Source organism: Trachemys scripta, chromosome 3 (assembly GCF_013100865.1).
Source record: "Trachemys scripta elegans isolate TJP31775 chromosome 3, CAS_Tse_1.0, whole genome shotgun sequence".
Classification (NCBI taxonomy): Eukaryota; Metazoa; Chordata; order Testudines; family Emydidae; genus Trachemys; species Trachemys scripta.
The window spans coordinates 171,301,784-171,314,647 of record NC_048300.1 but is presented as its reverse complement, the minus strand read 5'-3'; the positions used below and the strand labels follow the sequence as shown (position 1 = coordinate 171,314,647).

Here is a 12,864-nt window from a genome sequence, read left to right as displayed (position 1 = left end):
GAAAACACTCTTTTGTCACGCAAGCTTCCCATAGTACATGGATGAACTATAGACCATTAAAGGCACAAGTTATCTTGAAAAATAATAAATGGCACGTTCCATCGCCATTCCCAGTGCCCTCAATGTTCTAAGGCTTTTTATCAACACTTTCTTCCTTTCCAACAGTGCTGGAAATCTTTGGGTTTTTTCCTCAGATCCACCTCCTTTATGATACTTAGCATTTTTCTTTTCAGAGTGAATTGAAACATTCACTTAATTATTTAGAAAATCACCTCCTTTTCACTCTCTTCTCAGCTCTCCTGGTTCTTATCCTCTCTAACATTATTCTGTCTTTCTGGCTGTTGCCCCATGTCATTAGATTTAGTTTCTGACCCTCTGCCCTTTCTACTTCTACCTTGATAGTGCTAATTCTTGTTATTTACTGTATATACTCGTTATAAGCTGAATATTTATGGTAAAAAAGAGCAGGGGTCGGCTTATAAACTGGTCTTCACCAAAATTTGATGATTTTAAACTCTATGGACTTATTGAATATCTAATACATTGTTGTTTTGTTTACCTGGAGTGTCTGCAGGCATGGAGCCTCTCAGCTCCGTGGCCACGGTTCGCCGTTCCCAGCCAATGGGAGCTGCGGGAAGTGGTGCCACTTCCTGCAGCTCCCATTGGCTGGGAACGGCGAATCGCGGCCATAGGGAGCTGAGGGGCTCCATGCCTGCAGATGTTCCAGGTAAACAAAACGTCCCGACCCCCCAGCGGTTTATCCTTACGGCCTGGAGCCAAAGTTTGCCAATCCCTGAAATATAGGGTCAGCTTATGAAAGTCATACAGTTTTTGCTACTTTTACCTAACCATCTTGGGGGGGGGGGGGTCGGCTTATAAATGAACAGGCTAATGAATGAGTTTATACGGTACCTTTTGTAAATAAAACATTACGTTCAAAAGGGGGGCTCACCCACTAATGGGAAATAAGAGCTGAGATATATTTTAGCAGGGGAAACTGAAAGGCAATTTTCTACCATACAAACAGTGGGATAGTTTTAGAAGGAAGGTGAAAGTGGGAGAGAAAAGCGTGGATAATTCAAATGGGCCCATAGGTCCAGGTCTTCATTGGTGTGAATCAGAGTAGCTCCACTGAAGTGAATGAAGCAACCTGGAGGAGGATCCTCTCCTAATTGAAAACACTAAGGAGAAAGCTGTCCTTCATGGAGGACAGTGGCTTTTTCTCTCTCTCTCACACACACACACACACACCTCTTCCCCACCACGATTCTGCTGTCTCCAAGCATATGAGGGGAGAAGTAGCTCTCTCCCCCTTCAATCACCACCCCAAAAACACTGCTACAGTAGAGCTTGGAGGCAGACATCACCTCTGGCACCTTCCTCTCCCCCCCACCCCCGTTGTTATTGTTTTCTAGCTTTTAAAAGGGTACAAGATACCTTTCTTTATGTGGCCCTTTTGCATTGGATAAACTTTGGGCCCCAATTTTCCACTTTCTTACACCATGTGTGTCATCCACATTTGTGCAAAGTGGGTGTAAAGCTACTGCTGGTGTGAGTGAGTGGACTATTCTCATTTGCTAGTGGTCTACACACACATCTTGCATTGGTGCAGATGACTACACAATACACAAGACATAAGACAGTGAAAAATACAGGTCATTGTTCCTGGAGCAGTTCGGGACTATATAGTTTTTACAGATATGTCCATGATTTGTATGTGTCAATAAAGAACTGGGATTAGTGTTTGCTAGTTATGCTACAAAGCCAGTGAGGGGACCACAAAAATTAGAGCCCAAAGGATACTTCCTATCAGAAATCTTTAAATGAGATGTATCTAAGGTACGTACATATATGGCCTCCACCACCCTAGTATCTGAGCACCTCATAAACTTTAATGGATTTATACTCTCAACCCCTTATATGACAGGGAAGTGCTATTATCCCCATTTTTACAGATGGATACAGTCTCCTCCAAGCCCTAGGATAGTGTCTTAACCACTGGACCATCCTTCCTTTAAAGCTTGGGACTGTAAGTGACTTGACAGAGGTCTACTGAACATGTGTTTCCTCTAAATGTACCTCCTTAAACCAGTTTTGACAATAAAGATAAATGAATGTTTGTTGGAAAAGAACAAGAATTTACTCAGTCACCAAAAAACTTGTGCATATCGAACTCAGCTAAAAAACACATTAACATGTGTCATAAATATTAGTAAGGCTATGGTGACTGGATGCTTCCCATGTTACTGCTGCCTGACAGGTGTATCATACATGAACAAATGAATCAATTCCCTAACATTCAGGAGAGCATCGGGACTTAAATGTTAACTATAGCTAGCTCCATCTGCGATAAGTACAGATGCATATTCTCTAATTACGCCTTTTCTTCCACAAGTCCACTCCGTCATCTCATTAATGAATTTTTAAACGGTACTGCCATTCTCTCAACGGCAGCACAATACAAAACTCTCTCACTCCTCTTTAATAGGTCAAGACTGGAATCAACTGAATTCAGACAGACACACTCAGCCCTCCTCAGCCGGAAGAATGGGTCAGCCCAACATGGGAATTCAAAGGAGGAAATAAAAATAAATTCAGAGAAAGAGAGAAAAGCAGAGATCCTGACTGACCCTCCTACTCCTTCATCCTCCAAAACGGCTACCAGTGCCAGCTTTGCCTGTCAGGGAAATGGGGCACTGCTATTATTAATGTCCGCTGGTTGCACTGTCCCTGACACAACGATTTGCCTCTTCCTCTTACTGGCTGACAAGAACTGTTGTCTTTGGCTCAGACAATTCGACACAATGCTGACCATGCAGGACAAAGGCAAAGAAAGCAGATCAGTGTTGGCTTGGAGGCCAACACTGTGGCAGCCTGCAAAAGAGACTAAGCAAAAACAATACTTTCTGGGTAACAAGATCCACCCTGGAGAATCCATTTACTATTAACAAGAAGAAGAAATGTCAGGAAATAAAATAATGTTTAATAGTAGCTAGCCTAAATCAAAAGAAGGGAACACCAACCAGATGTGTTTAGCTTCATTCAAATCTTTGAGCTTCAACTGTTTGAGGAGTTAATGGAAATGTTAAATGACTGGGGAAAATATTTAGCACTAACTGACAATTTGCTAAGAAGATCGCACTCTTTAGACTTACATGTCTTCTAAGAATTTGTCATAGCTTAATTTTAACCTAAAACATTTAACGTGCACTCCAGTTACACTGCATTGCTCCCTATGAAACTAGTCTTCCAACAAGTTTGTTTTAAATAGAATGCCATCCTGAAACAAAAGAGAACGACTCAGAAGTGGGTTGTTATTGTGCTAAAAGTGTCTTTTCAGAGATGCAAGGAGAGTGCGTAACAAGCAAGAGCAACTAGAATTTTTCTCCTAAATGACAATTAAGAGCTTAGAGAATTTTACTGAAACCTGGAGGGAGGATTCTCAGCCACTTAATCCTGTGCAAGTGGGTGTCACATGTGTGCTCTGGCTTGGTAGAGTCTTACTCTCACTTTCCACATGTTTAAATGATTTCATAAGATGCATGGTAGTGGAGAATCAAGTCCATAAAAAGGGAAGAAGAGGTGGATATCGGTTGCTATACCTAACACTTGTAATGGTAACAAGATAATGAGGAGTGGGATAGCAAAATTATTTGGGCCACATTTTGGCAGCTCTTGCCCAGGTCAAAAGGAATGCCCACCTCCCTTGAGCACCCAAGTGCGAGCACCCAGAAACTTGCTCTCCCCAAGAGGAAAAAGATGGATCCATAGCACTTCCACTAGTACTAGACAGCAAAAGGAGCACGGATGGGTGGAACACTAGTCATGACCCTTCCACCACATTGACTGTACTGGGCAACACATGCCACTCTCTTAAGGGAGAAGAAGTTGGCACATGCCTTCATTAATGTAATATCTCAGTGCCTTACAGCTTTTAATGCATTTATCCTCACAACAGCCCGATAATCTAGGGAAGTATTATTATCCCAATTTACAGATGGGGAAAATGAGGTAGAGAGAGACTAAGTGATATGCTCAAGGTCACACAGGCAGCCTGTGGCAAAGTACGAAATCCAACCCAGGTGCCTCAAGGGCCAGGCTAATGCCCTACCCACTTGACCACCTTTCCTCTCCTGTGTTTGTCCACCATGCCTCAGTACCCACAGAGGCATTCTCACTCTCTAAGCCCCCCCAAAGGCAGAATGCTTTTCCAGTCACTGCCTAACCATGGCTAGTACAACCATAAATAAGGTTGAGATTCTGTCACAGGTATTTTTAGTAAAAGTCAGGGACAGGTCACGGGCAATAAACAAAAATTCATGGAAGCCTGCGACTAAAAATACGGGGGGGGGGGGAACAAATAGAGCACAGCCAGGGGCTTGCAGCTGTTCCAGCCCTGCCGCTCCTGCAGCAGGGGCTGACCACTGCTACCCCCCACCCGAGAGGGGCTGACCCAACCCCAGCTGCTGCTTCAGTCCTGGGGCCACTGCTCCGATAGCCCCAGGGCTAACAACTGCTCCAGCCCCGCCCCAGAAGAAGTCACAAAGGTCCCAGAAACCGTGACTTCCATGACAGAATCGTATCCTCAACCATAACCTAATACTTAGAGTTAGAATATGATTGCTCTTGGAATTTCTGGGCATCTTAGGAGGAGATATTAACAAATGTTAAGGAGATCAGAGAAGAGGAAAAAACTGGTAAGCAAGTTGGAGAGACTGATTTACAAGGAAAGATTAAGAACAGTTAAATATAGATCACTTGCCCTCCCTCTAATTAAAGAAGGTACCCAGTATGACATTACTCAAGTTTGTGCTACACCCTTCCTCATCTACACCCATTAATCAGTGGGGTTATGCAGATTAAGTCCAGACAAGATTTGGCCCTACATTAGCAATCCGAACAAGTCCAGATGAAATGGGGCAGGGAAGTTTACCCTGAATGCTGTGGATACATGACTGGAAATGCATGAATGCTTTACCAGCTTCTTCCTTCGTTTGTTACCAAATTAATGTTAAAAAATAATGAAAGCAAAAAAAAAATTTAGTATTCAACAGATACCAGTGTGTGAGACTGAGCTGTGGAAATGACAGGGCCATAGACCAATCATCTTGTTTGTGCAAATGAGCGCACAGAGTTTAAAAGAGGGAAATACAACAAACTGAATTCAGGAGTAGAGAAAGAACACTAAGCAGAGCCATGCTCCAGATTCAGGGACTTACCTTCAAGTGAGACAGCTTGTCAGGACTGAGATCCCCACTTTGAACTTTAGGGTACAAATGTAGGGGCCTGCGTGAAAAACTTCTAAGCTTAATTACCAGCTTAGCTCTGGTTCGGCTGCCACCATTTTCAATGGATTCCCTCCCTGGGAAACCTTGAAAAACCTTCACCAAATCCCTGGTGAAAACAAATCCAACCCCTTGGATTTAAAACAAGGGGAAATTAACCATTCCCCTCCTTCCTCCCACCAACTCCTGGTGAATCAGTTCCAACCCCCCTTGGGATCTACAACAGGGAGAAATTAACCATTCCCCCTCCTTCCTCCCACCAACTCCTGGTGAGTCAGGATCCACCCCTTGGATCTTGAACAAGGAAAAATCAATCAGGTTCTTAAAAAGAAGGCTTTTAATTAAAGAAAAAGGTAAAAATCATCTCTGTAAAATCAGTATGGAAATTAACCTTACAGGGTAATCAAACTTAAAGAGCTCAGAGGACTCCCCTCTAGTCTCAGGTTCAAAGTACAGCAAACAAAGATAAACACTCTAGTAAAAGGTACATTTACAAGTTGAGAAAAACAAAGGAAAACTAACACGCCTTGCCTGGCTATTTACTTACAAGTTTGAAATAGGAGAGGCTTGTTTAGAAAGATGTGGAGAACCTGGATTGATGTCTGGTCCCTCTCATTCCCGGAGAACGAACACACTCCCAAACAAAGAACACAAACAAAAGCCTTCCCCCCCCCAAGATTTGAAAGTATCTTGTCCCCTTATTGGTCCTTTAGGTCAGATGCCAGCCAGGTTACCTGAGCTTCTTAACCCTTTACAGGGAAAAGGATTTTGGAGTCTCTGGCCAGGAGGGATTTATAGTACTGTACACAGGACAGCTATTACCCTTCCCTTTATAGTTATGACACAGCTACAAAGAGAATTCTGTCTGGGTTTCAGAAAAACAATATTACAAATGCCCACATCAGCAAAGGCAAGAGGTGTGGGGTGGGGGAGGGGTAAATACTGTACCCTCTATTATAATATACCTAGGTGGGAAAACAGCCACTTTTTTCTCCTCTATTATTTTATAAAGTGTTTTTGGATCATCACTCTGACTCGGAATGATACAATGTTCAGATTAAAGCTTAGTTAGCAGTTAAATAATTAGCTTCTTTTTCAACACTCGGAATAGTCACAAAAAGGTGAAAAATAAAAGGAAATTACCATATCATTCTAATTTATTTGAGAAAAGTTTTTTGCATTGTTCCTTAAACTGTATGGACTGAATGTAAACCCTTTGATGTTGGTAATGACAAAAGTTCAAACTGCGTTAGATAGTTGGATTGCCTCAAGTCATATGGCATTGATTCAGACTTCTGACTAGAGGAGTGAACTCTTAATGTCAGGTGGAAGACTTGGAGAAAAACAAAACAAGAATTGCCAGGGCATTGACTCTCTCAGGAAAAGGTAACAGGAAACATAGGATTAAAAGAATGTTAGAAAACAACTCTTTTCCTTTTGAGGCCATGCAAGCCTTATCTGAAGGCATCATGTCTTGAAAAACTAGACTATAGTACTTCATGGGAATAAGCTATACTGACATAAGCATCCTTATACCTGCAAAACTGAGCTCACACTAAAGGACTGCACTGTGTTAACAGCATCAGTTTCTAAACTGTCATAGTTACAGTGCTATAAAATTTGTAGACAAGACCTAGGATTTATTTGCTAGGTGCAGAGTTTAATTCTCTCAGCATATGCAAAGTAAATTACACACCTGGTTGTAGCTGCAGAGCGTTTGAACTGATTCTTGTTCAGCTCCTGTAATTGCCTCTGTGGCAAGGCTCTGGCAACAGGCCTCTCCACTGCATTAAGCAGCAGCCGCACATAAAAAATGTATTAACTGTCTTCACCAGTCATACGTATGTGGTATTGGGAAGTAGTTACACTCAGGGAGGATGGAGAATTTGGTCTGCCAAAAAGCTACATTTAGACACCAGGCAAGACTCAAGACGATAGCCCTAACATCAGCACTAGCATAGATAGCTTCATCAGCACATCTTGGCACTTCTGCTAGTCTCAAAGGACAGCAGACTGCCATAGAGAAATAACATCTGTTTGCACTGTTTGATTGGGTTGTATTGATAGTCTGGAATCAGGGGCACCCAGAGGATGTGGTGTAGGTTGTCCAATAATACTGATTTCATCTGCATCGCTTGTATCTGGAGACAACACATTTCCAGGGTAATCTGTTGAGAAGGATAATGCCACACAACTCCTTACTCAGGATGATGTGGAGTGTCATTAGGAAAGGCGCTACTGGGCAGGATGGAATTGCTTACAGGGGTGTGCTGCTAACTCCACCAATGTCCACAGTACATCTAGTAGGAAGGGAGCTGACAGAGGGCCAATAAAAGTGGACTACAAGACTAGTAACTGGGGATGACGGAGATTTCCATGGTATTCTCTCTACTGCTCCTCACTGCCAACTGGCAGCTGCAGCATGGATGACAGTGTCTGGTAAACAGCAAAGGCAGAAATCATGAGTGGGAGCATCCTAATGTTGTGACAGCTACTGGTGGACCCACAGTGGATTTGTGCCAGGCTACATGCTGCCCTGCTTAATTCATCCTCACGTACCTCTCCTGCTCAATGAGTATTTAAGACCATCATGGGTTTAGGGAAGAGACAGATTAGGAAGTCTTCAGCATACAGACAACAAACTGTTTTTTTGTCTCTAACTCAACCAATCCTGCTCATGCAAATTACTTAGTGTCTGATAGAGACAGAGGCGTGGATGAAATCTGAGAGCTGAGCTCCACCTAGATCAGATGGTGACAGTCTTCACGGGGTACAGGACACGGACCTTGCTATACGTCATCCATGCCCTTATCACTTCAAGATCAGAGGACTGTGTGTGATGTACTCTACCATGGTTACTTTTTGAGACCACAGGAACTGAAGATGTTACTGAATGCATTGGCTAATTTTCTGAGTAGAGTTTTGTGCTGGCAGCACATAACCCCAGTGCTTCAGGTGTGAATTGGCTGCCAGCAAGTTTCCATAGGAACTCAACTTGTTGATTTAACCTTTAAAGACTGAAGTGGTTTGGGACCTAGTAGCCTAAGAGTCTGTTTCTCTCCATGTGCAGTACAGCCAGAACACTGTGGTCAGGGGAGGCACTCAAACTGGAGCTCCCCTCAGTACAGAAGGGAGAGACCTGCACTTGCTTCCCCCTTGGTCTACCAGAGTTCAGATCTGATCATCTTCCAGACACACTGAAAGGCCCCATCTTTTCTCCCTGGCACTTGGGTAGGGGACTACTGGAGGAAAGTTCCTTTATATGGTACGTAGAAAACTGGAGGGGAGGAAATAGCTATTTAGTAACTTATGATTGAGTATTTAGTACATGTTTCTATTGATTACCATAGGAGATGGTCGCATTTAACTGCTGCGGTGGTGCCCACAGGACAGCATAACTAAAGAGCTCAATGAATAAGATTCCCAGCAAGTGACTATCCCTCATATATCATGGATCTCATTTTCTAGTAACAATATAGAAGTGATGTCATAGAAGGGATGTGGCAATTGCGGCTGCCTCTCTAGAGCCCAGGACCAACCTGGTCCTCGGATGCCTTCCTCTCTTTATGGCTACAAATTATTTTATTTTTCTCACTACCTCTCTCTTTTCCTTCCTGATTTCCCAGCAGATCTTTAAAACATGACCCCTCAGGCAACTCTGATGTGATTAGAAAGTTCACTATCTGCAAACACTTAAAGCGGCTAGCTGAAAGTCTGCGTTCTGCAAGAATTCTCTGACTGCTCCAGCATTCACAGACAGTGTATGCTGAAGGGTTGTGGCATAGCTAACATGAATTCATGTAAATGGCTTCCAGAAGCAGGGAACCACTCCCATGACTGGTGCAATGTGAATGCAGCATGGCTACCATGTATCCAAAAGCTGTACCAAGGTCATAGCTTTTAAGGATGTTTAAGGGATCATCTAGTTATGATCATCTAGTCTGTCCTCCTTCAGAAAGGATCTCACCAGCTCTCAGGGAGATGAACACCACACCACTGACTCACTTCTGCACAGCTAGTTAGAGACACAGCCTGTTTATAAAAACAGCAATTGACAATAGGCCAAGTAGTATACAGAATTATTAAACCACTGAAACTGAGTAAGCATTGTGCTAGGTGATAACTGGTTTGTGCAGTTTGAGAGTTATAAAAGGAAACTGAAAACAATGTGGGCAAGAAACCACACACATACTATTAATACTGCATCCTAATTTGCATGATGGTAAGAAATTTAATAGCTTATGGAACACACTTAGGCCCTAAATTTGCAATCAGATCCATGAGGGCGGAAGGGTCTGCTTGTGGGGATCCATTTGTAGGATCAAGGTTAGTTTTTGCAATGGATCAGCACTGAGAAGTCCAAAGGAGAAGGCCTCTCCCAGGCCAAGAAAGGTCTGTGGGCCTTTTCTAGATAACGCCAGGTACACTAGCACCATTCTTACCAACATATGTTTTGTGCAGCCAAAACTGATGCTTAAGTCAACAGTACAAGGCTGAGAGTTTAGTTGGGGGGATAGATGTCAAATCTTGTATTACATTATGAACACTTCTTACAACCACAGAATCTGATACAGGAAAAGATTTTAGAAAAAGTAGTAATAAAAGCCAATTCTCCAGATGGCTCCCTTACAATATATGTTTTGTATATTTTAAGCTTAAAAGTGGACATAATTAACAGTATTAATAGGGTGCCTCATACCCAAAAGTCTATGGGTACCTAACAATACAAAACATGGAGACAATCTACCCCAATAACTACCAGCGTTGGTGTGGGGAAAAGATCATCTAGTACCAAACTGTCCGAACACAATGAAAACATCTTTTATTAGCTTCAAATCAAAGTTTATAAGCCTCACACTTATTGTGGCAGTAACTACAACTAATGTACAATCTGGCAGTGTGTGTGTGTGTGTGTGTGTATATATATATATATATAAAAAGAGAGAGAGACACACACACACATACGCACGTGGTATGTTTTGTTACTGTAAATATATTCATTGTGACCTGTAGTTTAGACTAGTGAATATGTCAAATTACACATTAACATTGGCATAATAGAATACAAAGATACATATGTAAGAAAGTGTCACCAATGTCCTGGAAGTAACCTAAAGGTGAAATAAAGCATGAACCAGACATACACTTCTGGCCTAATTTTTTTCCCATTGAAATCAGTAGCAAAACTCATTGTCCTCAAAGAAAGAAAGATTTGTCCCTTTCTTTATCTCATCTCCAAAGCACTACTGCTAGCCAGTCTGGGAACATAAGAATCGCCATACTGGGTCAGACCAAAGGTCCATCCAGCCCAGTATCCTGTCTGCCAACAGTAACCAATGCCAGGTGCCCCAGAGGGAGTGAACCTAACAGGTAATGATGAAGGGATCTCTCTCCTGCCATCAAATGAAGCCATAACTCTTACAAACAAATCATTTCACCATGTAAACAAACCAAAAATAAGTCCATCATTCATAAATTATCATTGTAAAGCTCAAACAATTTGTTTCACAAAAGGAAGTGACTGATCATCTAGGGATATGGTGGAAATTAAAATGTCTAATGTCTGTTTTCATCCCTCATCATCTCTCCTCAATTCAATGGTCCATAGGCAAGTACTACATATACTGATATAGTGCCAGCCTTTTTCAAAGGAATTTGAGGGTGCTAAGCCTTTCAGAAAAATCAGGGTATTTACGATCTGGTTACTTCTTATTCCTGTGTTGATAAGATCAATGACAGTTTCACTTTTGTACCAGTGGGGGGGAAAATTCAGAAACCGCTTTTTTCCACTTTTATAACCCAAAACCAGCCAAACCTTTTCCCCCCTAAAATGTTGGCTAAAAAGAGACTGCTGTCCATATCTCGGGAGGATTCATGCTTATTCATTCTCCATAAGAGACTTGTTCCAATCACTATTCAGTAATAGGTGTCTCTCCTTACTTCAAGATACAGAATTGTTCTGAAATGGTTTAGTTCCTCTCTAAGCATCATATCACAGAAGATATACGAGTGTTAATAAGTACGGAGTATGATCAGCGTTTTTTTAGTTACAGTTCCTGTAAATAGCCTCTGTGAGCTATACCATCAGTAGCAATATTTCCTCGTTTATTATGGTATATCTTTCATAATAGCTGTTATAGTTTGGTAATGCCTCTAGAATTGAACAGCCATTGCCAGAGGTTCTTTAAACTGAAATAATACCATTTCTAGCAAAGAAAAGTCAAAAGCCCTTCATAGTTCTTTGAGACTTGTTGTACAAAAGGAGAAACATTTATTTTGAATTACTCGTTTAAAAAAAAAAAAAAAAAAAAAACCCAAACCAGTGACAGGAGCTCATACTTGTATCCAGGGTGTGTAGACTAAAATAGAGCCCTTTATGTAAGTGGATTTGAAACACCCTATGGTAACCTACAACATTAACTAACGGTGCCCTGGGTACCATCCAGCACAGAAAGAAAGCATAGTTGAGCAGCCACGGACAAAAGGGGCGCAGAGGAGCACGGCACAATACACTAGGCAGCCTCATTTCTTCCCTCCCCCACTCAACCTACAACCAGCTCTCCCTAATGCAATCACTAACTGCCCTGGTGACACAGGATGGGTTTCCTGCGGGCCCTTTCACAAGGCTTTGTTTAAAACATGGACACCAAGAATAGCAGCAGCCAAGTTCACAGTGAGTGGAGCTGTCATGGCTTGGATTAGAGAGCCAGGGCTGGAGTGTGCCCTCTGCCAGTTTTTTGTTCCCTTGAGGAGGTGGCCACACAGACACACAGGAACTCTGTTTCTTCTTTCCACCATAATTTGAGGCTCTCTGCCCATTCTGGGGTTGTTAAGCTTCGGCACCAGCTCCCTACAAGAAACCTGCACCCCCACTTTGCAGCACAAAGGCAAATTGTTCAGATGATCACAACCCACCTGCACTAGACACAGGTGGAGAAGGCTGGGGAAGCAAAAGAAAACCTCCTCTCTGTATAAGAGAAAGCTGGACACAACACAAAGGGATCAGAGGGGTGGAGGGGTCACCACCCAGCCCCCTACCCACACCAAAAAAAAAAAAAAAAAAAGCCCCCAGCCCCCCCCCCCACCCTCCCGACAGCCACCCCGCCTCCACCACCACACTTCACAACTCCAGTCCGGGCCAAGGGTCGGCAGCTCTTGCCTTTTTTTCCTGCAGAAAATCTGTCGCTCGAAAGGATTAGCCTGAGAGATTGTCTCGCTGTTGCTTCCTCGCTAACAAGCCGAGTGGAATCGGGATAGCAAAGTGACAGAGGCGGCAGCGCCCGCCCGACTGCATCTTCCCCCTGCTGCTGGGCTTGTGCAAACCCCAGCCTCCGCCCCACACCTGCCTGCTTCTAGGGCAAGAGATGCAGGGGGTGGGGTAGGGGGCTGGACAAATAGGACCGCAGGCAGTAGCAGCAATTCAGCTCAGTCACAAGAAGGGTGGGCGCCAGTGCTGCTGGGACAGGAGGCTGCAGTGGGGAAGTCTCTCTCTCTCTCTCTCACACACACACACACACACACTCTTGCCGCTCTCCTGCGCGATTGCTGCTGGGGCACGAAATAGCCCGAAGACGCTGTG

At 43.2% G+C, this 12,864-nt stretch overlaps 1 protein-coding gene across 1 annotated transcript in view; it reads right to left on the bottom strand.

The window, feature by feature from the left end:
• RNF144A (ring finger protein 144A) overlaps nt 1–12,864 on the bottom strand; it is a 102,735-nt gene that overhangs the window by 89,324 nt on the left and 547 nt on the right. The gene's annotated exons all lie outside the window — the stretch shown is intronic.